Consider the following 27165-nt stretch of genomic DNA (forward strand, 5'->3'; position numbering starts at 1 on the left):
ACCTGGCCCCACCTCTGAGCCCCGCTGTCCCGGGCGCAGGCCAAGGGATGGACTCAGTCGGGGGCTTTGGACAGGTCTCACCACCCTCCAGGACCCCGCTCTGTCACCCTGACACCCAGGTGGCCCCGCAGAGGCACTTAGACACCCGACTGCACTCGCTGGGACCAGGTTGGGGCCACCGGGAGGGGAGTCGGGTGGCCGTCCCCGCAGGCCCCAGCACAGCCCTGCCCAGGGTGGCCCCGGCCGGGCCCCTTGACAGCTGCGGCCTGACTCTGGGGACGCGGCATGGCCCTCAGGAGGGCTGCGTGCTTCCTGCAGAGTCCCCAGAGGGACCAGCAGGCTCTCGAGGAGCAGCAGGTGCCGGGTGGACGGCCTCCCCAGGGCCACTCGGGATGGCGGGAAGCCCAGGCGGCCCGTCCAGTCCCCGAAGCCTCCGTGGTGTGGCCCTGAAGGTCCCGGCTCTGTCACCCTTTGCCCTGGGCAGGTGCCCGGGTCACCCCCACCCTCTGGACAGTGCCCCATGTCCCTCAGCGGGGGTCACCTGGGGACCCAGGCAGCGTCCCCTGGGCCTGCACCCCGGGAGGCCACCGAGACTTGCCAGCCTGGGCGTGGGCCAGGCCTGTGCTGCAGGGACTCACCTTGGGGCCAGGGCAGGGGACAGGAGGCCCACACGGGCTCACGTCCTCCTGCTGACGGCCAGAGGGTTCCAGGGCCCTGATCCCGAGCCCTGGACGCTCCGGCCCCGGGGGACACGGCGAGGCTGCGCGGACCCCATCGACCGCAGGTCACCTAAAACCTCTGACGGGACGAGTCGGGAGAGCGCTGGGGACAGTGACAAGGCAAACTCCCTGGGGTTCAGCGCAGAAGCCACTCCAGGTCCTCAGCACCGTCCTCCCGTGGCCGCGACCACAGTGGTGAGGGCCGTGGACACTGAGGTCCGGTGGAAATTCTGTCCCAGGTGTCCCAGGGTTGGGACAGTGTGGCAGGGGCTCCCTCAGGGTGGCCCGAGGGGACCTGGGGCTGGGCTGGGCCGGGGAACCGGGCAGGTCACGGGGAGGCCCAGAAGGACAGGGACGAGCGGGGCAGGGCGTCGGGGGAGGAGGAGGGGAGCCGTGTCCTGCAGGACGGCCTTCCCTGGGCCAGCTGGGCCTTGGGCACCCTGCGGCCAGGAGGGGGGGACTGAGGGGCTGAGGAGGGTCCCGCCCGGCTGGGGCCGAGGGGACACAAGAGAGCCAGCAGGACTGCAGCCAGGGACGGCGGCTGGTGCCCTGTCCTGGAGGGGACCCTGGCTGTGGGTCTCGGGTGCCGTTCTCTGGCTGCAGGGGACACAGAACTCTGGTCTGGGCCCAGGGGACGGACCAGCGGACACCAGGGGCCTGAGAAAGCCGTGGAATCACTGGACACGGGGCCAGCAGAAGGAAGGCAGAAGAAGGGCCACCGGAGAGGCCTGTGGGGACGGAGCAGGGCCACGGGAGGACAGCCAGAGAGCGGGGAAGATGGTGCCCAGGGCCAGCCCTGCCGGAGCACAAGCCCGAGAGGGGCCAGCAAACCCACGCCCACCCAGGCTCCTGGAGCCCGGGTGTCAGTGGGCCCCAGTGGGCAGCCACCCAGCTCTGCCCATGACCTTCCAGGCCCAGATTTCTCTGGAACTTCCACAGAAGCTGAATCTTGATTGGTCAAGTCAGCCATGGGTATCCCTTTCTGTTTTCAAGGTGCTCATGTGATTCCAGTATCACGTGGGCCACCAAGGGACGCCTGCTGGCACAGCCAAGAATGTCACTGTCACCACAAGAGTGAAATCCTGAATCCTTGCCCCTCTTCCCTTCCTGGTTGGAAGGTGATAACATGGACATGATGTCTGGTGCCACAGCAGCCACGGGGACCCATGAGGGAAACAGAAGCAAAGAGATGCCAACCCAGAGCCCAGCGGCTCATCCGGGAACAGCCACGTCCGACTTCTGGACATTTAGTTCGGTGTCTTCACTGTTCCAGTCACAGAGATGGCCTAACCGAGACGAGGGGGAAACAGAAAAGATGCCTGGGAGCCAGAGGGAGGGACGAGAGGCTGGAAAGAGGTCCTCCCGGGTGGGGTCCCCCTCCTGCCACCGCAGGTGCTCGGCGGAGGCTGGGCACCGGCTCTCGCCCAGCACGGTCCAGGCCTGGGCGTCCTCCAGCCACCTGCACCCATGACGGCCCGGGCGCTCCTCCTGCTCCCAGCACCCGATCCCCGACACAGACTCTGAGGGTCCAGGAGGCCCAGGCTCTGGTCACCCACCCCCAGGGGGCACCCAGCCCTGTGCCCGAGCCCTGCCGTCTGCCCACAGCCCCAACTCCCCAGGCTCTGCCCCTGGGGGGCGGGTGCCAGCCTCTGGGCCTCGGCCCTGCCTCCGTAAAGGGCGCTGCTCGCGGTCCCGCCTCCTGGGCTGCTTGTGGGGACCCAGGAAGGGCGCCACCCGGGCCTGGCGTGCCGTGGGCAGGCGTGAGGTGGTCACGGTGGCCGGGGGCCGCCCTGCCCTGCTGGAGCCCCGTGGGTCCGGGTCTGGGCGCCGAGGCGCGGAGCTGGGCCGGGCAGAGCGTGCAGCCTCCTGGCCGCCTGCTGCCCTGCCCGGTGGCCCCCGCTCGGCCGCGCCCCACCCGGGCCACCGCGGGCTCTGAGGGCCCATTGTTCCCCGCTGGCCCCGCTCCAGACTGGCCCCGCCCGGGCTCCCACTTCCCCCTGGGATCCCCGCGCCCCAGGCCCGGCCCTCCTCGGGGACCTGAGGCAGCGCCAGCGGCAGCCAGCTGTGGGCACGGGAGGCTGTGCCCACGGTGGGACCGGCCCTTCCCCTCCGCGGGCCCAGGGCCCTCCCTGTTCAGGGGGCGATGGGGCCCGCTGGGCTGGGCCGGGGCTGTGGTCGGGGGCCGGCAGGTGCCAGTGCTGGGAGGCTCGGGGCACCTCAGCCCGGCCTCGCTGCCCACAGGCCTGCGGGACGCAGCCGGCCAAGACCTGGGCAGGCGGGGCAGCTCGCTGTGTGACCTCGGGCAGGCTGTGGGTGTCTCTGGGCCTCAGAGTGAGGGAAAGTCTGAATCCGCCCCCTCACCAGGAAGTGAAGGGAGGGTGGAGCCAAGTTTTCATTTTTTATTTTCGGCACAAAGGGCTCGAAGGAGAACCGGCCGTGGACACAGGCTCCCATTGTGCCGGCTCGAGGCTCCCAGGCAGGCCAGGAGCCTCCAGGGTGTGGGCCTGCGAGCAGAGGCCAGGGTCCTCCTGGCCAGAGGCTCAGGCAGGCAGCAGGTCGCCCACCCTCCTGCAGGTCCTCAGCCTGAGACGTCTCCCACCACGTCTCTGTGGACAGATGGGCCGTGTCCCCTCTGCTGTGGGCACCACCGTAAGGGCACCCGCTCTCCAGGGAGAGCATGTTCAGGTGCCAGGCAGGCAACACGCCCGGGTGATCCTGCCACTTGTGCTGTGTGACCTGGGACAAGCTACTGCACCTCTCTGTGCCTCAGTTTCCCTCCCTGCGAGACGGAGCCTGGTCCTCACCTGCATCCAGCAGGCTCAGGAGGCAGCCCGGAGCAGAGGACCGTCATGGCCGCTGTGCTCTCTCTTGTCCCCTTGTCCCCTGGGCTCAGTCTTCTTCTCTCCTCCCCAGAGACACTCCTCCCTCTGGGTGCCCGCCGGCTCCTGCCACGGTGGCATCACGGACCCTGGGTGCCCACTAGGTGCCCGGCAGCGGGGAGAGAGGCCACAGGAAGCGCTCGGTGGGCGGGGCTCAGCACACAGTGGGGCCGCAGCTGACTTCCTGCGGGCTCCAGGGCTGCGCTCGTGGGTCGCAGCCAGGGGTTCGGGTGGCGCGGGCCGGGCATGTGGCCAGGCGGGTCCCACTTAGGACAGGAGGCCTCGGTGCCAGGGACAGCTTCCTGCAGAAATGGACATGAATTAAAATGACCCCTGCAACGGAATGCCCACGAGCCAGGCCCTGTCCCCGTCACAGGCCAGGCCCTGTCCCCGTCACCAGCCCTGCAGAAGGTCTTGTTCTCACGACCATTTTGTAGGTGAGAGTCTGAGATCAGAGACACCAGTGGGTTGCCTGAGGTCGCACAGCAAAGACGTGGCAGAGCTGGAAACCCAACCCCACAGGGGACACTGCCCGGGGACCGTGCTCTCCAGCCTGCAGACTCCACTCAGCCAGGTCCGCTGCCCAGGCCACCCTTGACCCATCTCACCTGGCAGACATTGTCCCGGCTTCCTCCACGCCGGCCACCTCCACCCCAGCCCCCAGGGAAAAGCCCAAGGCGAGGAGGCCTGTGACTGGCCTCGGGCCTTCGCCCACGGAAGCCAGGGACAGCCCTGACCCCCGAGGCGACTCCGGGGCTGGGTGGGCCGGTCTGTGAGGTGGGGCACCCAGGGGCAGCCCCGGGCCAGGAGACCGGAGGCTGCTGTCACTCAGGACCACAGCTAAGGGGACACGCCCACCGCGGCTCTTCCTGTAAGGACACCACCGCCAGGTCTCGCCTCGGCCCGTTAATTACCCTCCCGGGGAGGGAGAGCCTTGGAGCCTCCACGTGGCTGCGGCAGGGTAACCCGACGCCCCTCGCCCACTGGCCCCGTGTTTACCCAACCCCAAACCAGGGCTGGCAGGAGCTCAATGCTGCATTGTCTGCTCGGCCCCCGCCTCGTCCTTCCTCCAGCTGCGGATCAGCCCCCAGGAGGGTGGGGGGTGGCAATCAGAAACCCAGCAGGGCCCCGGCCTCTCACCCTGTGCCCACCTCAGCGCGAGGAGACTGAGGCGGGAAGGGAAGCCACTGCTCGGGTTCACCCAGGCAGGGGTGGTGGAGTTCAGGTCAGGCTGAATCAGGGGCCTGTGGAGGGGAGGGACTGGGGAACCTGCACTAGGGCCAGGGGACTCGGGGCTGAGGAGTCCAGCTCTGCCCCTGCCTCGCAGGGACCTGCTTGTCCCCGGTCTTTGGTTTCCTAACTGTCCCAGGAGAGAACCATGGCTCCTTCCCGTGGCCCAGGACAGACTCAGGCCGCGGGCAGGAGGGCGCTGAGCAGGGAGTGAGCACTCAACCCCAGGAGGCCGGCGGCCGGAGCCGGAGCTGGGAAAGGAAGTGACCAGCCCCAGGGCTCGTCACCTGTCCAGGGAACCAGAACTGACTCAGAGCGTCCAGGCCACCTGGCTGCTCGTCCCCCGCGGGGCCGGCTGGGGCCACGTCCCGTCCCGGAACGCGGCTGAGCGGCGCTGGCCCCGCCCCCGTCTGCCCCCCCACGCCCTTCCCACGGCCCCGGCCCCGAGGCTGCCCACGCGGGGGACCCCACGCCCTGCTCCTGGGGCTGCAAGGGGCCTTCTCCTGGCTCAGTCCCTGCCTGGTGGCCTCTCTAGGCCACCGCGCCTGCGTCCCCAGCCCAGGGACACCAGCCCCCTCCTCCTTGGGCCCGTGCACCCTGCTCACACCTTCAGAGCCACCTCCTGCCGAGTGTCGGGGCAGAGCTGGGGACACTCGGGATCTGGCTGTGACAGGGACGTTCCTGGGGACCCCCGCTCCCTTCCAGACAGCAGCGTCCCCCACGGCCCTGTGGGTCCTGGCTGAGGCCGTGGCTGGAGCTGGCCTCCCTGCCTCTGTCCGTCGCGCACAGTGTGTCCCTCGCCCCATGCCCTCGTGGCGCTGTCCTGGCGCCTGCTGGCCTCGGTGTGGCCTTCCCCTTCTTCCCGCGTGGCCCCTGCGGTCCTGGCGCAGGCTCTCGGGCGGGAGAGCAGGACGGGCCGCCCCTTCCCACGTCTGTGACGGTGGGACCCCCAGGCGAGGCGCACGTGTCCCAGCCCCAGTCACCGCGGCTGGCGCGCCAGCCCGTGAGCGGCAGGGAGGGCCGCGGGCGTCCAGGCCAGAGCGCCAGGGGCCGCAGAGGGAGCGGCCGGCGGGCGCGGGCACGAGGTGGCGGGACTGGAGGGCACTCTGTGTGCCGAGGAAGCCCAGCGCAAGGGCTGCAGGACTGGAGGTCCCTCCCGGCTCCGGGAGGTCACCCCGCACCTGGCACCCCCCCCCTGGTTACTGTCACTTAAGGGTTAATTAAAACGGCTACTTTTGTGTCCCGGGAACTTGGCCTCAATTTTAAAACACAGACGCACGCAGATGCCTATCCCTCCGCCTTTTACAGGATGTTATAGGAGCTGGAATTTTCTTTGAGTTTCTCAATTAAAAACAAATTCGAGAGGGAAAACAACAACGTGCAACAAAGATACTTAAACACGAACGGAAAGACGTCTCGGGAGCGCAGGGAACCACTGTTAACAGCTGCATAATATTCCATGGTGCGGGCGGACCAGCGCGGGGCCACCCGATCCTCACACATGATGAGTGTGGGTTTCCCTGGGCTCTTTTCCCCTCTGGACACACAAGGCTTTCCCCAGCCCTGATTCCCCCCATTGTTCAGATGAGGAAACCGAGGCTCAGGGAAGAGGAAGCCGGGACAGACTGAGACAGGCCTTGGACACAGGCCTGTGACACCAGAGGGCCTCGCTGGCTCCTGGCTGGGACCAGCTCGCAGGGGCCCACCTGGGGACTTCCCTGAGAGGGAGCCGGTGAGGACAGGCGAGGCACCAGGTGAGGCCAGCTCAGATGTCAGGGCTGCGGAGAGGCCAGGAGGCCGGAGCGGAGGCCGGAGGGCAAACTTCACAGGGCAGCTGGGAGTGGGGGCTGGCTGAAGGTGAGGGAGAGCCCTGGGGGGACAGTGTCCGAGTGCAGGGACAGCTGGGCAGAGGCCAGGGGGCAGGGAGCCACCGGGAGCTGGTGCTGCTGAGGCGGGAAGGGAAGAGGCCGGGCCAGGCCGGGGGCAGCTCATGGCTGAGGCACCGGCTGCACCTGAGGGTAACAGGGAGCCATGGAAGGGTCTGGAGCAGGGCAGGCTGAGCCCGGCTGAGGGTTTGGAAAGTGGCCTCTGCTCGTCCAGCTTGTCTAGGGGTGGACAGGGCAGCGCACAGGGGCTCAGCGCGGAAAGCCGGGGGCAGCCTGATGCTCAGCAGCTGGGGTGGGGGCTGGGAGGGCAGACAGCCCAAACTCAGCCCCTCTTGGGGGAGGCCAGCCCCTGCGGCCTGAGAAGGAGCCAGGAGGGGAGCAGACGCGGCTGATGACAGGCCTGGGCCTGGGCTGGGCCCCGTCCATCAGCAGCGAAAGGAAGTGGAGACGTCACCTCCAGAGCAGAAAGGGACTGACGGTGGCCGGGATCCCTCCCGGAGGGCTTCCTGGGGCTGGAGGAGTGAAGCCCGACAAGGAGGGGTGTCGGGGGGGCAGCCCCCCGAAGGCCCGGGTGGCGGCAGCCTGACAAGTCCGAGTTTGTGGGAGAAGGGCCACCGTGTGCCAGGCCTGGGCAGCCTGTGACCAAGCCAGGGACACGCACCGCTCTGCGCTCGGCCCCAGGCCGTGAGATAACCAGCAGCTTGGGGTGGACGTCAAGGGGCCCCCGAGGTGGCCACTGTCCTGGAGAGACAGGGAGAGGGCTGCGAGAGCCGCAGGCTGGCCGTCGTCCACCTTGGAAGAGGCGGGAGGCGCTCCTCCGGGGACTGGCCACCTGCGGGCCTGCGGCAGCAACGGATGAGGAGCCACCGCCGCAGGCTGGGCCCGGTGTCCCCCGAGGGCAGCGCCAGAGACGAGACGGTGGAGCACAGAGACGGAGAGAGGAGACACGGAGACCCAACTGCGCGGGGGCGGGGGGCACGGGCGGGGAGGGACGTGGACAGCGGCCAAGGCCAGACACACAGGTGGAGCTGGGGCCACCCTGGGCCCCGCGCCCTCCACGCTGGAAGGTGGAGCCCTTCAAAGTCCAGCATGCCATGCCCCCTCGCTCACCAAGCATAGACTGAGCGCCTACTGCATACTGCACACGAACACTGTTCAGGCACCGGGCCCACAGGTGCCCCAGACCCAGCCCACACTCAGGGCTGACGCTCTGAGGGACCGGCAGGTGTGGGCGGAGGGGCTGGAGGGTGCAGAGGGGCCGGGCTCCTGGGCCACCTGACCCCGGGGCGAGCGGCTGGGGCAGGACGGGGGCCAGCAGGGCAGGAGGTCGGGGAGGCTGGAGCTGGGGTGAGGGCACAGGGGCTTCGGGAGGCTGGGGGCCAGTCCTGCAGGACGCTCGGGACCCACCGGTGCCTCAGACAGCCGGAGGGCAGTGGGACCCTGTGACCTGGTTCGGCCACCCTCTGCGGCAGCGTGGGGAGGGACGGGCCCAGGGGGTGCCGGGAGCCAGCCAGGAGGGTCCTGCAAGGCCGGGCAGGAGGGGCGGGAAGGCAGGTCCCGTGTCCTGAGACCCGAGGACAAGCCAGGACACCGGGGGGGACCCAGCCCTGTGCCTGAGGCCCGCTGCAGGCCACCCAGGGTCCCCCCTTTCTGATGCCAAGAGCCGGCCCACTCCCCGCCTGCCAGTGCCTCCCTGGGCGCCCCCCAAGTGCCCTGGGCTTGGCGCCCCCTCCCCTGGAGAGGGAGGGGCAGGAGGAGGGAGCCACCCCCCACCCCCACCCCACACAGTCACCTTCCAGAAACTCCCAGAATGCGGCAGGGAAGGCTCCTGGGGAGGACGGGCCATGGCCTCTTAGGAAACGCTGGTGGCCGTGATTCATCCGCCAGGCGCGAGGGACGCTGCGCAGCAACGGCAGGCCCTGCCCCGTGCCCAGCAGGCCAGGGGCTTCCAGACAGTGTTCCTATTTTCATGAATCGTCATTGTGTATCTGGATTACAAAACTGAGAGACTCAGTGTGAAACAACAAAAAAAGAGCAAGAGACGGGGAGGAGAGGAATCCTAACACCACGGAACCCGCCCCCTGGGACACACGGCTGCTCACTGTCCCCAGACCATCCAGGCCCCTGCCTGCCCCAGGGCCTTTGCACTGGTTTCCCCTTGGCGGAATGTTCTTAGCACAGAGGCGCAGCCGCGTGCCTCCCTCCCTCATGGCCTCTCCCACCGAGCCTTCAGTTGATTCATGCGTCACCAACACGTCAGTGCGTCAGCGCCCAGTGACAGGAATTTCTGTCTGTTTTGTTCACTGCCGGATTCCGAATGTTCTGGAAGTTCCTGCCACACAGTAGATGCGCAGTGAACATTTGCTGCAGTCAGTGGACACGTGGACAGACAACGGCCTCTCCCGGCCCAGCCAGGAGGAGGGTGGCGACACACGGGCCTTTGTGGACCCAGCGGGCGGATGGTTGGACGGACAGAGGGACGTAGCAGGAAGGGACAGGGCTGCGAGGAAATCCCAGTGCAGACACAGGAAGGCCAGGAGGAAAGGAACCGTGGCCCGTCCAGCTCCAGGTCGGCCTGGCCTGGACCCCGGCGGTGGCCCTGGTCTCCCACGGCCTCCTGGACGGGGCCTTATTGTGAGCACATTTTCCAGACGAGGAAACTGAGCCCGGGCAAGAGGCCGCCCCAGTCCCACGGTCAAGAAGGGCCCGTGGGGCCAGTCCCCGCCTCCACGCTGAGGCGCCTGGGCACTCGTGTGGCGCCTGCGGTGGCCCTGGCTGAGGCGGCCCGCGGGAGTGTGGACGCGGAGCCAGGGCTGCTGGGCTTCTGACCTTGGAGAGAAGCTGGGAGGCCACGCGTTTGTGTGGAATCTTTTTTGGTTTTTTGACCTGGGGATGGGCCCAGGGGCGCTCACCCACTGACCGCAGCCCAGCCCCTGATTCCACGCAGAGACGGGGCCTCGCTGCGTTGCTGAGGCTGGCCTTGAATTTGAGGTCCCCCTGCCCCTGCCCCTGGTGGGTGGGTTGCAGCGGGCGCCCGGCCTGGGTCAGCGAAGCGTTTCAGAAACTCCCAGGACAAAGAAGGAGCCTCTGAGGACCGGGAGCCTCGGACTAGACTTGGGTCGGCCTCAGGTGGGCCGGCAGGGGAGGCGATGGGGGAGGCATGGAGGCTGGATCTCCGCCTGAGGGAGAGGCCCTGGGTGAGGAGAAACAGGAAGGTCTGGGGTTGGGTCGCCCTCAGGCCATGCTGGGGGTCAAGTCGGCCTGTCCAAGAAGAAGAGGCCCAGCAGGTCTGACCAGATCCCCCGGGAGCAGCTGGGGTCAGTGGCCTCCCCCCATCCCCACCCCTCCCCCATCCCCACCCCACCCCTCCCCCATCCCCACCCCACCCCTCCCCCACCCCTCCCCCTCCCCCACCCTCCTGTCTCTGCGGGGGCTTCCCAGCAGCTGGGCCTGGAGGGGCCGAGAAGGCCCGCGGTGGCTGGAGACGTCCCAGCACAGGGCTGCGCTCTCCGTCCAGCAGACACGCGTGGGCCCCGAGGAACCCGCAGCACCCAGCTCCGCCGTGAGGCTGGCGCTGGAGGCCCGGGGCCGCTGGGCGCGGGCAGCTCTGTCCAATGAGTGTATCTAACTCAAGGCCCCGCAGCTCGCCGCCCAGGGAGCCGGGTTAGAATCCACTCCACCGCCTCGGGGCGACCTGGGAAGGACAACCAGGTCTCGGTGCCTGCCCAGGGGGCTGAGGGGACCTGCTGCAGGCAGGGCTGTCCTGCGGCCTTAAAGGAGACACGTGACCAAATAGTAGGTGGCACGTGGCCATCCCCAGGTACCGGTGGAGATGGTTAAGGTATCTGCTAAGTGACACGCGGCCATTTCAAATCCCATCGTGATGACGAGGGCCTCCGCAGAGGACCCAGCTGCCAACTAGCGTTTGGCTGAGTGGAGACCCAGACCCACCCGCGCAGAAACGGCAGAGAGGGCGCGTGCGCCATCAGACAGCCGGGCTCCGTCGGGGGGCAGGGCCTGAAAGGGATGGCAGCCTGGCACCCCGGCACCCCGGCACCCCGGGCACCCTGAGCACCTGGGCACCCTGGGCACCCTGAGCTCCCTGAGCACCTGGGCACCCTGGGCACCCTGGGCACCCTGGGCACCTGGGCACCTGGGCACCCGAGCTTGGGTCCTAGCACCTCCCCAGCCAGGGGGCCCTGGCTCCTGGGAGAAGTGGTGGCCCAGACTGTGGCAGGACGTGCACGGGGGACCCTGGGCCACTGGCAGTGCCAGAAAGTCCAGACGGCTGCACCCACGGGACCGTCGAGGGTCGCAGGAGTCCACTGAAAGAGCCCCCAAGGGCCACGGCAGGATGTGGGAGCAGGGAAGTGGCCCTGGGGCGAGAGTCCCCGCGGAGCCCTGCCCCGTGTGCGCAGCCCGGGTCCAGACGCAGCTCAGCCGGACAGCGGCACCGGATCGCAGCCCCCAGGCGGGACGCCGCCCTCCAGGGGTGCCCCTCCCCTTTCTCTCCAGAGAGCACGACCCCTAAAGGACAGGAGATATGGCAGCTCCAAGGGGACCGCAGACAGGAGCCACCGGGGCCAGCACCCAGGCCCACCTCCGCAGTCACAGGCTGCTGGCTGCAGGTGCCCTCGGTGCTCAGGGTGGCACTTGTCCCTCGCGTCCTTCCTGCCCACACCCTCACCCCCCCACCGCGTGATCACGTGGAAAACCCCAGACAACCCCAGGAGGGGGCGTCCCCAAAGTCCTGGCCATGCCCCAACGCTGTCACAGACGACCAGCCTGGAGGGACAGGACGGCTCAGTGTGACCTGCACCCTGGATGGGGCCCCGGGGACAGAAAGGGCCACAGTGAGAACTGGGGAAACCCAAGGAACGGGGACACGGGTTCCCGACTGTCCCAGCCCTGCTCCCGGCCAGGCACCAGCAGGGGAAGCCACCGTCGCGCTTCCGCTCACTCCGAGCCTCGTCCCCGCTCACGGCTCCTGCCCACCCTCCGCCCTGGACCCTGGGGCCACCGTCCCCCCTCAGGCCCCCAGCCCCGGGGCTGCCCCACTCAGCTGGCCGGCAGTGGCCTTCCTGGAGACCCTCTGAGGCGGGATTGGGTCCGCGGCGGGGGACCTGTCCCCGAGTGCAGGTTCACTGCCCTGCGGCCAACGCCCCAGGACGCGTCACTAGACCCGAGTCAGGTGCTGTCCTTCCCTCCGTTGTCACCAGCTCTCTCCTCCAGCCACGTCCCTGACCATCCCCAGGTCAGGCGTCCTGTCTGAGGAGCAGCGGGTGACCTGGGTCACCATGCCAACGGTGCCTCGGAGCCTGCTGCCGAGTCAGGAGGGGACCCGGGCCTCGGCCCCACCCGGGACCCCGCGGGGGACGGCAGACGCTGTCTGGGAGGAAGGAGCGGAGGGGTCGGGGACACCCATTCTCAGAAAGTCTGGGTCAGCAGTCGGGGCCTGGGTTCAAGTCCTGCCGGCCTCTGACTCAGACGGCCACCTTTGCCCCCACTTCCCCTCGTCTGGACCTCAGGTTCCTCATCTGGGCGGTCAGGGGCGGTCAGGGGCTGGGCAACCTGCCCCAGGGCCACGGGGTCGGGGCTGCCCACAGGCCGCCCACCTCACTGCTCCAACAAGCACCGGCCTCAGCCACGGCCGCGCTCGCCACGCACATGGGACACTGGATTCTCGCCTAACAGGTGACGAAGGCCACCGTCTGGGCCTTCCCATAAGAAGAAGGCTGCCCGGGGGTCGCAGTTTGAGGCCAGCCTGGGCACTTAGAGACCCTGCCCCAAAATCTAAACTGAATCAAGTGGAAAAGTACAGTCCACTCAGAGTAGCTCCGTGGGTTCAGTGCCCCTGGGCTCAGCCCCCAGCACCTCCCCCAAAAAAAGAAAAGGGGGAGGAGGGGGAGGAGGGGGAGGGGAGGAGGGAGAGGAGGAGGACAGGAAGGAGGAGGGGGAGGGGGAGGGGGAGGGGGAGGGGGAGGGAGGCAGCCTCCAGCAGGCAGGCAGGTGCCTCTCTCCGGTACCGGAGCCAAAGTGCCCAGGCTCCGGCTGCCGACCCCTAAAGGACAGGAGAGATGGCAGCTCCAAGGGGAGCCTGCACTCGGTGTGTCGTGGTCACTCCTGACCTTGGCCTTTGTTGTGATGATCACCCGAGTGACCTGGCTCTCCTCCCGCAGGGCTCTCCCCTCTCCGACCCCCTCCCTCTGGGCCATGGTGGCACCCCCTTCTGTTTGAACCCCAGTCCTTCCTACCCCAGACCCTGGCCTGTGGAGGGACACACCAACCCCCTCTTCGGGGCACAGCTGCACCCACTGAAGGCACCCTGTGGCCTCCGACTCGCCCCCGCCAGCCACACAGTCCTTGGTCAAGCTGGGCCTCCCCACGTTCCGCGAGGGCAGGGGGTGGTCTGCGTTGACTGACACGACCCCACCTCTGCCCGGGCCTGCCGCCGCCGCGAGCCCCACAAGCTGGTGGGGAGGGAGCGAGTGGATGCCTAGAGCCACAGGAGTCCCCAGCAGTGGCCCCGACCGCAGCCCGACAACTGGCATTTATTGAGCACCTACTATGCGCTGGCGGCTGTGCCTGGGGTAGGGCTTTGTGAGCCCAGTCCCGGGACCCCAGTGACCTCCTCCTGACCACCCACTTCTCTCCCCAGGGGGCGAGGCGGATGGGAGCGGAGCCCCCCACCCTGGCACACGCACCCCTGGTGAACACAGAACCTGCCGGCACCTCCCTGGACACCGCCTGGCGGAGCCCTGGGCATGGACTGGCAGCCCAGCCTGCGGGCAGCCTGGCCTCGGGCCAGTCAGGCCAAGAACCAGCGTGGGGAGCGGGGAGCCTGGACCCGGGCAGGGTGGGTGGCCGGGGCTCCTGGGCCAAGTGGGCCGCCACCGCCCAGGTGGGCACAGGGAAGCCCTGGCCCAGTGCCCCTCACACCCTGGGGAGGTCCCCGGGCCACGCAGAGGGAGGACAGGGACGCCAAGCCAGGCCTTGAGCCCCCTCACCTTCGACCTCTGCCCCCGTTTTTCAGATCTGGAGACTGAGGCCCAGAGAGGCGCAGAGTCCACTCAGGCCCAGCAGCAGGCTGGGTGCTGGGTCGCTGTCCGCTGGCCACAGCAGTGTGAGCGTGGCCCTGTGTCTGCAAAGCTGTGCCCTCTGGAGTCCCGTCATCCCCACGTGCTGCCACCTCTGTGCCTGTGCTCCTGGACACTAGGACTCCCGGGCGCTGGCCCCCGGCCCCGAGGCTCTCCCACCCCAGGGAGCTGGCGGGGACAGAGGTGGGAGCCTCAGGCTCTGGAGCGTGTCCCCGTCCCTGATGGAGCTGTCCAGGCCCTGGCCTCCCTCTCACTTCCTTCCACAAGCCCCAAGCAGCCCAGGCCCAGGGCTGGGCGAAGCTGGCCCAGGGCTGACACCACTGCCCCTTTGCCGGCCCTCGGAGACCCTCGGCGGGAGGAGCCTGGTAGCCAGAGGCCACCTGTGGTCCCGCTGGCTGTGTGTCCTCAGCAAGCTTCCGGCCTCTCTGGGCCTCCCTCTTTCCCACTCAGGGTTGGGCCTGGCTCAGAGGTGTCGCTGCTGATTCAAGGTCTGCTCGGAGCAGGGAGCGGGGAGGGGGGAGGGGGGAGGGGGGAGCCCCCAGTCCCCCCCCACAGCTGAGGAGGCGCCTGCCTGGGCCGTGGGTGGGAGTTTGGCAGAGGGCAGCGGGGGAAGGATCCTGGGCACAGCCCGGGCGAGTGACAGGCAGGCTCTGTCCCAACCCCTCCTTCCCCTCCAGGTCACCAGATGCCACCTCCTGGAGGGACTCCTGGTGCCCCCGGCCAAGAGCCCCGCGCCCACCTCCCAGCGCAGCAGGCTCAGCCTCTTGGTTTGCTCCTGTCCCCTGCCCGGCTCCCCCAGGACAGGGACAACCCCAGAGCCTGGCACACATGCTGCCCCGTCCCTGGGCCTCAGTGTCCTCCTCTGTAAAATGAGCAGGGACAGCGCCACCTCGAGGGACGGCCCCGGCGATGCCCCCCAGCCCACAGGCGGGTGCGTGAAACCAGTGAGTGGGCCCAGAGGACTCGGGCAGAGCCCTGGAAGGACACGAGGTCACAGGCCACCAGGCGCCTGGCTGCGAACGTGGCTGCGCTCCCGGGTCCCTTCTCCGACATCTCACTCCCTCAATTTCCCACCCGTGGAACCGCAGCAGAAGAGCCGCGGACGCCCCCGGGCACCCCGCTCGGGTGCACCTTGGCGGGCCCTGGCCACGCGGGAGCAAGCTGCAGGCACCGAGGACACCTGTCCCTAAAAGTGCAGCCCCTGAGATTTTCTCTAAAAGAACAAAAGTCCTGGCTCCATGCAGCTGTGACGTCTCTGGAAGCGACTGTGACAGACCCGTGACGCAGACCCGCGGACCCCGCTGTCCTGAGACCTGGACCCCGGGCTGGGAACCCCGCCGGCAGGTTCTGGGGTCCCCACACACTGAGGGGTGTGGCTGCACCATCTTCCGTTCCCGGCCCAAGGCCAGGGGTCGCGCCCAGGGCCCTGTCGGTGGCTCTGGGTCAGGCCTTGGGTCCCGCCCTGCGGGCCTCTGCGTCCTGATCCCCAGAAGCGGACCCCAGGACCGAGACAGGGAAACCCGGCCAGTCCCAGGCCCGGCACTGCCAAGCCCCGCCGGTGTCGAGTGGCACAGAGGCCTGGGACGAGTGCCCCGGGTGACACCGGCTGTGATGCTCCGGGAGGCCCAGGCCAGTCGGGCAAGGGACGGGCAGCCCCCGCCCCCGCGCTGGGGAGCAGTCCTCTGAGTCACCCCCACCGCCTGACTCCCGCCCACCACCACCAAGGCTGTAATTAGGGCCGCCGCCTCCTCCAGGCCGCGGCTTATCAGCCCGTGGGGGCCGGCCGCGAGGACACCCGCCGGTCCCCACGTCACACTGTCTTGGGGCCTTGGCCATGAGTGGCGGTTAGCGCCAGGCCCAGAGGTGCTTCAGGCTCCCGGGACCCCACTTTCCATTGCCCCAAACTGCACCTTCCAGGATCTGTCCCTGGTCGGGTGTAAACTGGTCCCTCGCAGACGTGGCCAGGAGAGTCCCCAAAGCCCAGCAAGGGGGTGGGCCCGAGAAAGGACGTTGGTGGAGGACCATCACAGGAAGGTTCTGGAAGGGAGGCGGGGCAGCAGCTCAAACTCCCTGCTTCCCACCCACCCCTCCCCCACGGCCTCTGTCCTGGAGGGACGGCCTCTGGTCCCCTTCCTACAGACGAGGACACCGAGGCAGGCCGCGGCCATGTGGGGCCGGGAGAGGGCAGGGCCTTTCTAGAACCATCCGGGCCCAGCAAGGCAGGAAACCTGGAGGACAGTGCAGCTGCCCACCCACCCTCGGAGCTCCCGGGGTCACGTCCTGACCTGTCCCCCAGCCTGCGTCCCCACCGTCAGCGAGGTCAGAGCAGGGCCAGCGACCCCGGCCCTGCGGAGGCCCTTCCTGAAGGCCAGGGGTGCTGGGGCCACCCTGACCTGGCAGGTGGGTCCTCCCAGGCTGACGGCAGGCGGGGGGCCAGGGTGGGCCACTGTGCGCCCAGCAGGCCTCGGGACGCTGCCCCCACCCCTGGGCTGGGTCCCGGATCGGCACCGGCCCCACACCCCGGACACGGCAGACCGTCCCAGGCCTAGGGGGGGGCGGCTGCTGGCAGGGAGTCCCTCTCCGCCTCCCCGACCTGCTCGACCAGTCTCGCAGGCACAGCAGCGACATCTGAACCAGCTATTATTCCCTGTCCCCTGGGGAGGCAGCAGGGACCGTGGCCTGTCTGGATGCCGCTGGGGAGGACAGGGCCACCTACAGGCCCCCTTGAAGTCCCAAACCCCCTGGACAAAGGGATCACTGCCTCTCCCCTGAAGGCCAGGGGGAGCGAGGGAGAGGGGCCACTGGTGGAAAACCTCGGGTGGCGGCAGGAGTGTGGGTGGGGTGAGTCAGATCGCGGTCAGCGTTCATGTCCTGGCCCTAATCTTCACTTGCTGTGTGTCCTCGGACAATCACTTCACCTCTCTGAACCTCATTTCTCGTCTGCACACTGAAGAGTCGGTCGGGTTTGAGAGCCCCACACCCAGACCCAGCAGGGGCACAGTCCTCGCAGGCCAGGGTCTGCCACACGCTGCTCCAGGGACCCAGAGGGCGGGACAAAGGGCCAGCCAGAGAGGGCTTCAAGGCCTCAAGGGACCAAAACTGGTCTCAGCCACATTCAGAACCCACCGGCGAGGCGGGCCAGGGTGTCAGTCCCCACCAAGTCCCGGGATCCATGATGCCACCTGCGTCCCCTTCCTAGAAGGGAGAGAGCCTTGCAGCCACCAGGTGCCCAGCCAGACCCAGCAAGGCCTGGGGCTGCCCAGCACCCCAGAGAGACCAGAGAAAGGACGTGGGTGGAGGACCATCACAGGAAGGTTCTGGAAGGGAGACGGGGCACCGCTGGAGGCCTCTGGGCGGGGGCAGCTGAGTGAGGTCGAAGGGTGAAGTCTAGCGGGCAGGACCTCCCAGCTGTCCCTCCTGTCCTGTGGAGTATCAGAGTGGCACGAGGCCCAGGGTCTGGGGTCCAGGCTCCAACACCTGAGCTGTGTGGTCCCGGCACCCGTCTGGACCCCAAGGTCCCGGCCTGAACGCGCGGGAGGCTGGACCCAGTGGGGGGCTGGAAAGCTCTCAGCACGGTGCCCGCACACAGTAGGTGCTCAGCAAACGGACACTGAAGTAGCTTCCCCCGACCCCGGGTGCCCAGCTCCGTCTGGAGGGTCCACGCCGACTGGGTGGACGCGAAGGCCAGGCGGCGGGCCAGGCGGGTGGGCGGCTCTGGGGCACTGGCCTGAGCAGAGGGAAAAAGAGGCAGGTGGGGGACACTGGCCGCCACTGAAGGGGAGGGAGGAGGGACACCGCTGTTCCCGTGTGGAAGGGACCTCGGGGACAGAGGGCCCCGGGGAGGGCGGGCAGCAGGTCCCACCCCAGACCCGCTTTTCCCTGCAGATTTTTGCAGCTTGTTCACAGGAGGTTTCAGAACGGCCCGGGGCCAGGCCGAGGACCCTGAGGCCACCTGCCGCTGCGCCAGGCCCCGCTGTCACAGGAGCACCCAGCGTGGGGAAAGGCGGCCTGCCCAGGGTGCTCCCCACAGCCGGCCCCTCCCAGGGGGCGCAGAGGGGGGCTCGGGCTCACTGGGAGGACAGGGCATGTCCATCCAGGGCCACGCACAGCCCTCTGCTGGCCCGAGAGTGGGCAGGGGCCTGCTCTGAGGCCCACCTGTCCCTGGGCCCGGGCAGGAGGCGGCCGGGGAGGGGTGTGCGCGGCCGTGACTCAGGCCCCGTGCAGCCCGGGGCACAGCCAGCTTACCAGGGCACAGGGCTGTGCCTCAGGGCCAGGCAGAGGGGCCAACCCAGGTGGCAGCTGGCAGGCCACCAGCACACCGTCCTTTCCCAGCCTCTCACTGTCCCCGGCAGAGAGGAGGGGACCGAGGCCCTGGAGCCAGGCAGCGGGTGCAAGTCCCGCCTCTGCCTTCGGCCAGCTGAGTGGGCAGCGAGCTTGGGCCTTGACCCCCATCTACACAGGGGGCCCTGGTCCCTAGCGGGGTGGTCTCGGGGTGCTCTGAGGTCACCTGGGAGAGCCACCCGCAGTGGCCATGAACAGAATGGGTCAGCAGCCGCCACCGTGTTCTCGTGGTGGGCGCCCAGCCAGGTGCAGGGTCACCAACGCCAGAGCCCGAGGGATGCCCCCAGGGATGCCCAGGTGTCCCTGCTCTCCCAGGCAGACGTCCAGGGGGACCCAGCGGCCGGCCCTGGCGGGGGAAGGTCCTCCTCGCCATCCGCAGGCTCGGAGTCTGGGTCCCGGCCGGGTCAGCTCCTCGAGGGCAGACGCTGTCGGGCCCATGAGTGTGTCCCCGGTGCTGGCCACGGCGCCTGGACGGGCGGCCGGCACACGGTCAGGGCGGGCTCCGCGGGCGCGCGGCTGGGCCTTGCCATGGGCCCTGGGCTCAGAAGGGCCCGAGCGGGGCCCACGCTGTCCCCATCTTGCAGTGTGTGGGGAAGCAGGAGCCTCTCGCTCAGCCCTTCACGGCCCTGATGGCCCGAGGTGGCCCTGCGCACACGGGCGCCGGGGCGCGTTCCCAGTGAGTGACGAGCAGACGTCCCCCGAGGGTCGCGGACTCCGGACCCCTTCCACGGGGGAGGCTGAGGCCGGGCTGAGCAGACGCCCCTGGAGCCAGTGGGCTGCGCCCCCACCCGGGGCTGGTGGCAGGAGCCGTCCCCGCCCTCCGGCCTCCGCTGTCCTCTGCCTTCCGCTCTCAGCCGGGGAAACTGAGGCCCGGCCAGGGGGGAGCGGCCGCCTGGCCGGGATGCCTGCCCGGGAGGTGGCCTGGCCGGGTGCCCGGAGGGGCGGGGCCTCTGTGAATGCTCCTCAGTCCCCGCCACCGACCGCAAGGGGTTGGGTGAAAGGCGCAGCTCCGCCCGCGTCCCGCCAACGAGGCCAGACAATGGGCCTTTGTACCCGGCGTGGGCGGGTTGTCAAGGTGCGCAGCCCTGGCCCCGAGCCCTGGCCAGCCTCCACGAGGGCAGGGGGCCGGGCCAGGGGGTCCCCGGGGGCCGGGAACCGGGCAGGAGCAGGCAGGCGAGGGAGCAAGGCCTCCCTGAGGCTCCCAGCACAGGGGAGGCCACGCACAGAGAAGCACGCACAGTGGCCCCGGGCCACACAGCACATGGGTATCAGAGGCAGGCTGGGACCTGGGATGCCAGGCTCCTTCCTGTGTGGCCTGAGTGTCCCCACCAAGCAGGGGACTCGGGCATCCCACAGGCCAAACTTGTCCTCGCGGGCTGAGCGGAGCAGAGTCTTCTCGGCCCCCAACCTCTGTTTTCCTCCTCAGGGGCTCAGCCAAAGGCCCCTGTTTCCGGGAGGACCCCACAAAGTGCGCCAGCCACCACATGGCTAGGAAAACGTCACCCCTCACAGGGCCCCACCTGGCGGGCTCTGGAGGGCCTCCCCTCCGCCAGGTTGGTGCCCTGCAGGGACCGCCTGGTGGTGGGCGCTGCCACGACGCCACGTTCCGGAAGACCCAGCGACCGGGCTCCCCGCTCCCCCCAGCCCGGGCGGCAGCCCTGTGTGGGTGGACTCCGGCGGTCGCTGGGCACCCGGATCTGTTCTGGGGGGGCCACAGGTGAAGATGGGGGCAAAGCCCTACTGTCCCTTCCCCCACCCACCCTCGGGGGAGGGACAGAGCCCAGAGCCCCGAGGAGCAGCACGTGGCCCCAGAGGGTGGGCACCGAAGGGGCACTCGACGGGCGGAAGCTCCGCTCTGACTGGGCGGCAGCAAGGGGATGAGGCTCACAAGGTGACTTGTCTGAGGCCACTGGCCAGAGGTGGACTAGGAGCCTGACCAGGCGCACGAGGCCTCTGGGGACCCCAGCCTCAGTCACTTTGCCAGAAAGTTAAATGTCCCCAAGCTGCAGATGAGGCTCCGAATAGCAGTCACACTGCCCACGTCACTCAGCCGGAGTGGGGACAGGTGCCCCGGGGCCCCGTCTGGTTTCCCTTCTCCCTCCCACAGCCGGGTGCCCAGGAGGCCCTCGTCCTCGGTGCCACATCCTGGTGCCCATGTCACACGTGGACAGACCCCTCCGCTCCTCAGTCCTGCGGGCCCCTCCCAAGACGCCCCCTCGGAACCGCAAGAGGAGGACTCAGGAGCTCGGGAGAGCCCCGCAGCCTGTGGTGGCCACAGAGGCCAGCGGAGGAGGAGCAGGGGCCCCAGCTGCCCGCAGGGGCGTCTCCAGAGTGGACGAAAGCCCGTCACAGAGGCAGAGCCCAAGGTCACCCTGAGGACCCCACCCAAGCCAGGCTCCACCCCAGGTCCTGGGGCGTGTGTCCAGAAGTGCAGAGATGTGGCCCGGCCACCTCAGGAGACGGCCATGGAGCACGCGTGTCCCCCACGAGGCCCAGGACACACACCAGGGCCGCGCCCCAGGGCAGGGGCAGCAGGCGGGGAGCGACCCAGAAGCGGCTGCGTGGCCACAGAGGACGCCGGCGGTTCAGTCCCCGACCCTGCACAGCTGGGGGGAGCTGCCTCCGCGGGCCTCTGCTCTGTACCCTGACCTGTGGGTGACATCAGGCCACCTAGAGGGTTTAGACGGGAAGGAGCGAGGCGGCTGAGTCGCCGACACCAAAGTCACTTGGTGTTTCTGCAGCGCCAGGGGGACGGGGCGCACGGCCAGCCCAGGCTGGACATCTCGGAGACCCAGCTGGGCAGGGAAGGGGCCACTGCCCCGCGTCCCTCTCCTGGCCGAGGTGGCCTGTTCTGATGTCCCTCGCGGGTCTGAGTCCTCTCCCTCTCCGCCCCAGAGCTCCAGGCTCCCGCTGCCCCCCCCAGGCCCGCCCTCCCCTGGCCTCAGCCCGTCTTTCCGGCCTCGTCCCTCCCTGTCCCCACCAGCCAGGCGGGTCCCTCTTCCCTACGCGCCTTGAGCGTTCCCGTCCCGCCCGACTCCCACCTGGAATGCCGCCGGTTCCTGCCGACCTGCTCCCGGCCCAGCCCTCGCCAAGCGCTGCAGGCGCTCCTGAGGTCGGGCTCAGCCTCCACGTTCAGCCCCCATCATCACCCCAAAGCCACCCCAAACCCCAAGTACAAAGAGGGTCACTGCTGGGCCACCGCTTTATGACAGATCCCCCCACCGCCCAGCCGACCCTGGGCCCCTTCAGCAGAGAAATTCTGGTAGATTTAAGCCCCACCCCTCCCGAGGGGCTGGGTCCATAGCTTCCCATTTTACACAGGGGGTTTGAAACTCAGACTCAGAGAGGGCAAATGACCTGCTGGGGACACTCAGCAAAGACTGTCTCGCTCCCAGGGTCTTTTCCTTTAACCTCCTGGGACAGCTTCCCGTCATGGCTGGCCCATGTTCCTGCCCCAGGGCCTTTGCACCTGCTGTTCCCCCTGCCCAGAAGGCCCTTCTCATCATTCTGGTCTCTGTGCGGAATCAGAGCAGCCCTCTCAGACCCCACCGCCAGCCCAAGGTGAAGGAGCCCCACTCGGTGTCCCCCGAGCACAGAACGTGTTCTCTCGATTCCCAGAACTCAGCAAATGTGCTCTGCCCTTCTGTACCAGCGCGCGCACGGCCACCCGCGCGAGGCAGGCACTCTGTCCTGTGTCCGTGGCTGGAGGACTCAAGCCTGTGACGGTGCCACCAGGGCCACACCTCAAGGCCCCGGCAGAGGAGGTAGGCAGTGACCGCGTAGGGCCGGGCCCTGGCTCCTAATCACGCGTGCTGTCCCTGTCCAAGGCCACCCTGGTTACAGGGACAACACTGCAGGCCCCGTCCCCTGAGAACACGAGCCTGGGGTGGCCCTCGGGGCCCCGTCCTGGGTGTCTTCCTCACGTCACCACTGGCCTCCCAGGTGCTTGGGTGCTCACAGAGGCTCACGGCGCTCCGGGTCCTTGTGGGGACACAAACAGTGCCAGAGAGGGACACGAGACAGTGGAAAGCGACCAAGACGGACAGACGCTGGGAAGAGCCGCGGGACAGGCGGACGCGGAGAGCGGAGAACGGGCAGAGCCGGAGCCCGCCCCCGACACGCATCTCCGTGGCAGTCAGGTATTCAGGTAGCGCCTACTGGGTGCGGGGCGGTCCCCAGCCTTTCGTGTGTGCGGCCCTCGCTCCTGACCCCCAGGGAGGCCGCCGGCCGGGCCTGGCCTCGGGCTTCGGGGCTCTGCGCTCCGTGGACAAATCTCTCGTCCATGTTCCTGGGGACTCGTTCCAAGGCCAGGCCCCGAGTCACAGACTCCAGGTGGGGACAGCCCGGGCGGGGGAGGCTGTGGCCACAGGGGCCAGGAGGGCCCAGCAGCCGCAGCCCCTCTGGCCGCCCTCCATGCCCACGGGCCAGGGCCGCTGCCCTGAGCTCAGGTGTCCCTTGTCACTGCTTCCTGCTGGTCCGGGAATTCCCCACACACTGCCGTCCCTGTAACTCAGACGTGGCACAAAGATGTGCATTGTGGCCTTGTTTATAGGACAGGCCAGCAGAGCCACCTCAGCATGGGACTGCGGGCGCCCTGGGCTGCAGGGGACGGGGCGCCCTGGAACCCTGGACGGGACCAGTACAGGCGGCCGGCGACGTTCAGAGACACATGACTTCTGACCCATCGAGTCCACTTCTAGGAATGTCCCCCATGAGCCGCGATGACAGCAGACTTCCGCGCAGGCTCTCTGTTGCAATCTGTGGTGGCGAAAGCCAGAGAGCACCTCAACGTCCATCGAGAGGGAACTGAGTGTTGAATCATGGCCCGTCTCCACCACGAGGACCCACGGCCCTCAGGGGGGAGGTCACCCGGTGCCACGAGGTCGCCTGGCCCCGGGTCAGGGAGTGACGGCTGAGACCTGGGCACGTCTCCTGGCACCTGCCACGAGTCAAAATGGGGCCAGTGTCCCCAGAGCCCTTGCAGGGAGCTCCCCAGCGAGCCGCCTCAGGAGCAGTGGGCAGGAGCCGGGAGGTCGCTGCCCCGCAGGCCCCTGGGGCTCGGGCCTGTGGGGGCGCAGAGTCGGGGGAGTCGGGCTTTTCCGTGATGGACAAGTGCGTGTCCATGGACGCGGGGGAACGTTGGTAGCCAGTTCTTTTGGGGGGTCGGGTACCAGGGACGGAGCTCAGGGGCACTGGACCACGGAGCCACGTCCCCAGCCCTGTTTTGCATTTTATTTAGGGACAGGGTCTCACTGAGCTGCTCAGGGCCTCACTTTGGCTGAGGCTGGCTTTGAACTCGCCATCCTCCTGCCTCAGCCTCCCCAGCTGCTGGGGTCACAGGCAGGTGCCACCGTGCCCGGCTGGTGTTGATTCTTGACCCAGTTTAGCAAACTGGGACCCAGTCTTGTTCACGGGCATCCAGGGCCGGAGAGGAGGCCACTGAAGTCACGGCCATCCAGGGCTCCACGGCCCCTCCCTGGCCCCCACCTCAGGAGCTGGAGGAGCCCGCGCTGTCCTCACTTCACAGAAGGGGACACTGAGGCCCAGAGGTGTGGTCCCCGGCCTCACAGCCAGGGGCCAGAGCGGGACTTCGCCTGCCTCCTGTGAAATTCCCTCAGGACTGCAAGTGGAGGCAGCGAGGCCGGCCTCCGCCCCCCCCCCTTTTTACCCAATGCTCTGGAAGAAGCCTGGGCACCCCCTGTCCCAGTCAGCAGCCCCCCCGGGTCTCGGGTCCCCCTGGGCACCCCGAGCAGGTCCTGGTTCAGGGAACCTTGGGGTTGGCGTGGAGAACGCTCCCTGTAGTCACGCAAATGCAGGGAGAACATTCCAGAAAAACGACCCTGAAAAGGCTGGCCACCCACCACAGGCCTGGCCCTTGGCTGGACGTGAACCAGAAAAAGTGGATTAAAATAAAAGTGAAGTGGACACAAGCCGAGAAGACTGCGGGGCCTTGGAGGGCGCCGGGTGGGGGAGGGTCGCACCGCGGGGCGGGGGAGGGGTGTCGCTGCATCCCCACAACCGGCACCAGCCTGGGAGCGGGCGAGGGCGCGTGGGGCGAGGGCACGTGGGGCGAGGGCGCGTGGGGCAAGGGGACGTGGGGCAGCGCCACACGGGACACTCTGGGAAGGGACGTGACCGCAGCACATGGCCTTTGGACTTTCAAAATGTTTCAAGTTTTTCAGAATAAAAGGCTGGGGGGGTGTTGGGGGGCCGGGGCCCGGGAGGGGACGACCACCCAGGGACCTTCTGGGTGGGAATGTTCTGGGTCCTGGTGGCGATGGCGGTCACCCCCGTGAGCGTGTCGGTGGAGAACTGCTCGCCACGGAGAGGGTGGGACCCCCGCGTGTGCAGTACGCGCACACGTGGGCACAGGCTCGGGAGCAGGGGCTGGGGACAGAGGACTGTCCTTGAGCCGGGCCTCCGGGTTCTGGCCGCAGCCTGGCCTTGGGACATTCCTCCTGTGCCTGCTGCCGAGTCCAGGGCCAGCAGGACGGCCGCATGCTTTCCTCATGGGACCTGCAGAAAGCCGGGCTGGTCTCCGCCTAAGCAGGGGCACTTCACAGGGACAGGGGACGGGGGTCTGCGGGAGCCACCAGCCACCACTCCGTCCACCACCCCCAGGCCCCCGTCAGAGCTGTGGGAACTCAGAGGAGGAAAGCCACCTGCCCAAGGTCACACAGCAAGGCGGGCCGCCCTGCCACGACGGTCATCCTGAAGTGCGGGCTGCAGGCCCCGGGGGTCCTCTGTGTCCTCGGGTCCGGGCATGGGCGGGTCTGCGTCCTGCGTGGCTCAGTGGTCCCCAGGGCCGAAGCTGCTGCTCTGGTGGCCGTTCCCACAGGTCTGTGTTGGGAAGCGTGGAGGCTGGGGTGGGAGCCTCCCTCGATCACCCCACAGTCCCCTCCCTCCCTCGGTCACCCCACGGTCCCCTCCCTCGCTTCCTCTGCTCCCACCTCATCCACGGGGCACAGGGCCGGACACGGGGCGGGTGGGGGTCCCCCGCCCACCTCAGGGCCCCAGGGAGCGGGCCCTGGCGCGGCGCCACGTTCTGCCCGGCCCACGAAACCACCTCACCCAGAACCTGTCTCGACTCCTCCGCTGCCTTGGCCGCCGCCGGGCCTCGCTGGGCCAGCACCGCCCACACAGCGCCCAGAGCGGGAGGAGGCCCGGGACAGCCCCAGCCCCAGCCCCAGCCCCCCTTCCCAGGGACCCCTGGGTCTCTGCTGGGCCCCAGAGGCAGGAGGGGACCCGGCCCAGCCGGGGGCCGTGGCCTCCTGGAGAGCCTGGCCCCGCTGCCCTCTCCCGGGCAGGCCTGCAGGAGCCCGCGAGGGTTGAGCCTCCTTAATTAACCGGCAATGATTAAGAGGCCACCTCGGGAGGCCCCCAGGGCTTCCAGGAGGACTGGGGGCCTGAATGGGGGGCAGGGCCCCTCAGACACAGCAGGCCCGAGGCTTCCCCTCCCATGGGACAGGGAAGGGACCCCCGTTCCACCCCAGAGGGTTCCAGGCAAACCGCCCATCCTCCCACGTGGGCTGTGTGCTGCTGGGAAAGTGGCCTCACCTCTCTGAGCCTCAGTTTCCACCAGGAGGAGGGCAGGGTGGCGGTGAGACGCGATTAATGACTGTTTGTGAGCTGGTCCCAGAGATGCCGCTGATAACAGGCGGCTATTATTCTGGGAGCATGGAGAAGTGTCTGAGCCCATAATTACCAGAGGAAGAAAACAGCGGAGAGGGAGGAGGCCTCGGCCCGCCCGCTGCCTCCGCGCGGCCCTCTGGCTGGGCAGGGCCTCCTCAGGCCAGGGAGACCCGGACAGGAGGCCTGGGACCCCGGCCGGAGCCTGCCTTCTCCTCCTCCGGGCTCCCAAATCCTTAAGCAATTCCCAAGCACCCCTTTGCTCAGTCATTCGACAAGTGCTTATTGAGCACCTACTGTGTGCCAGGAAGAAGACAGCGCCCTGGCGGGGTGGACACTAAACTACCAGGAAAAAATCCAGCCAGTGAGTATTCAGAAACAGCAGATGACATGCTGAGGAAAACAGGGGACTTGGGCCCAGGGGCTCAGGGAGGGCCACCTGGAGAAGGGAGGGGAGAGAGGAACTGAGAGGAGAAGGATGGGGGAGCTGCCATGGGAAGAGCATTCCAGGCAGAGGGAGTGGCACGTGCAAAGGGCCTGGGATGGGGACTGGTATGTTGGAGGAGCTGCAGCAGAGAGCAGGAAAGTCGTGGGAGGCGAGAGGGTGGGGACAGGGTGGGGAGCAAGTCAGGCGAGGCCTCTGGAATACAGCAAGGAGCCTGGGTCATCCTCCAGGACGGAGAGCAGCAGGGGAGCCTGAAGCCAGGGGGACAAAGGCAGGACTGTGGGGGGGGGGGCTGAGGGTGAGCCTGTTCCCAGGAGGCCCTCCTCCACGAGGCCCAGGTCCAGCCCAGGCCAGGGGCCGTGGGTCTGTGTCCTCTCCAGTGAGGACGGGTTCTGCCAGGACGACCTCAATCCCGGCCCACTCACGGGGAAGGACCCCCGGGCCCCTCTGGGGGAGGGGCACAGACACACCTGCCGCTGCGAGCACCCCAGCTGCTCCTGAGGCCCAGCTCTGCCTTTTGTTGCTGTGTGCCTTGGGCAAATGTCTTAACCTCTCTGGCCCCCAGTTTCCTCATCTGTGAGGCAGGATCAGTTAAAATCATGAGGTTGTTAGGATTAAATCAGCTGCTCCATGGAGGGCGAGAAAATCAGGCCTGGTTCAGAGTCCAGTTCCCACGGGCCTCACCAGTGATGTTCTAAGTCCCTCTTTAAGTCACCCCCTGCCTGCCCCACGGCCCCCCAGGCTGCCTCTCCCAGGTCTGGCACCACCCAAGAGCCCCGTCTCCCAGCCCCTCTGCTCCCCTCCAGGGCCAGACGGGTGTCTCCAATCACCTCTCTCCTCTGCTCAGTCCTCACCAGGGGCTGAGCCTGTCCTCCGGCCTCCTCCAACTCGGTCCTCGTCCCTGCTCTCTGCCCCCTGCCCCCAGCCCTTCGCACCTGC

The 27165-nt window shown here is 68.2% G+C and overlaps 2 long non-coding RNA genes across 2 annotated transcripts; one reads left to right on the forward strand and one right to left on the reverse strand.

Annotated features, from left to right (window-relative positions):
• Positions 1–23370: 23370 nt before the first annotated feature.
• On the reverse strand, positions 23371–27146 carry LOC144378183 (uncharacterized). The gene is made up of 5 exons (XR_013439844.1): positions 27057–27146; positions 26697–26800; positions 25710–25821; positions 24815–24992; positions 23371–24668 (listed from the first exon to the last, which is right to left on the reverse strand). It is a non-coding gene; the product is annotated as an uncharacterized LOC144378183 (long non-coding RNA).
• Positions 24853–27149, forward strand: LOC144378182 (uncharacterized). The gene is made up of 3 exons (XR_013439843.1): positions 24853–24990; positions 26089–26145; positions 27074–27149. It is a non-coding gene; the product is annotated as an uncharacterized LOC144378182 (long non-coding RNA).
• Positions 27150–27165: the final 16 nt, after the last annotated feature.

Source organism: Ictidomys tridecemlineatus, chromosome 5 (genome assembly GCF_052094955.1).
Source record: "Ictidomys tridecemlineatus isolate mIctTri1 chromosome 5, mIctTri1.hap1, whole genome shotgun sequence".
Lineage (NCBI taxonomy): Eukaryota > Metazoa > Chordata > Mammalia > Rodentia > Sciuridae > Ictidomys > Ictidomys tridecemlineatus.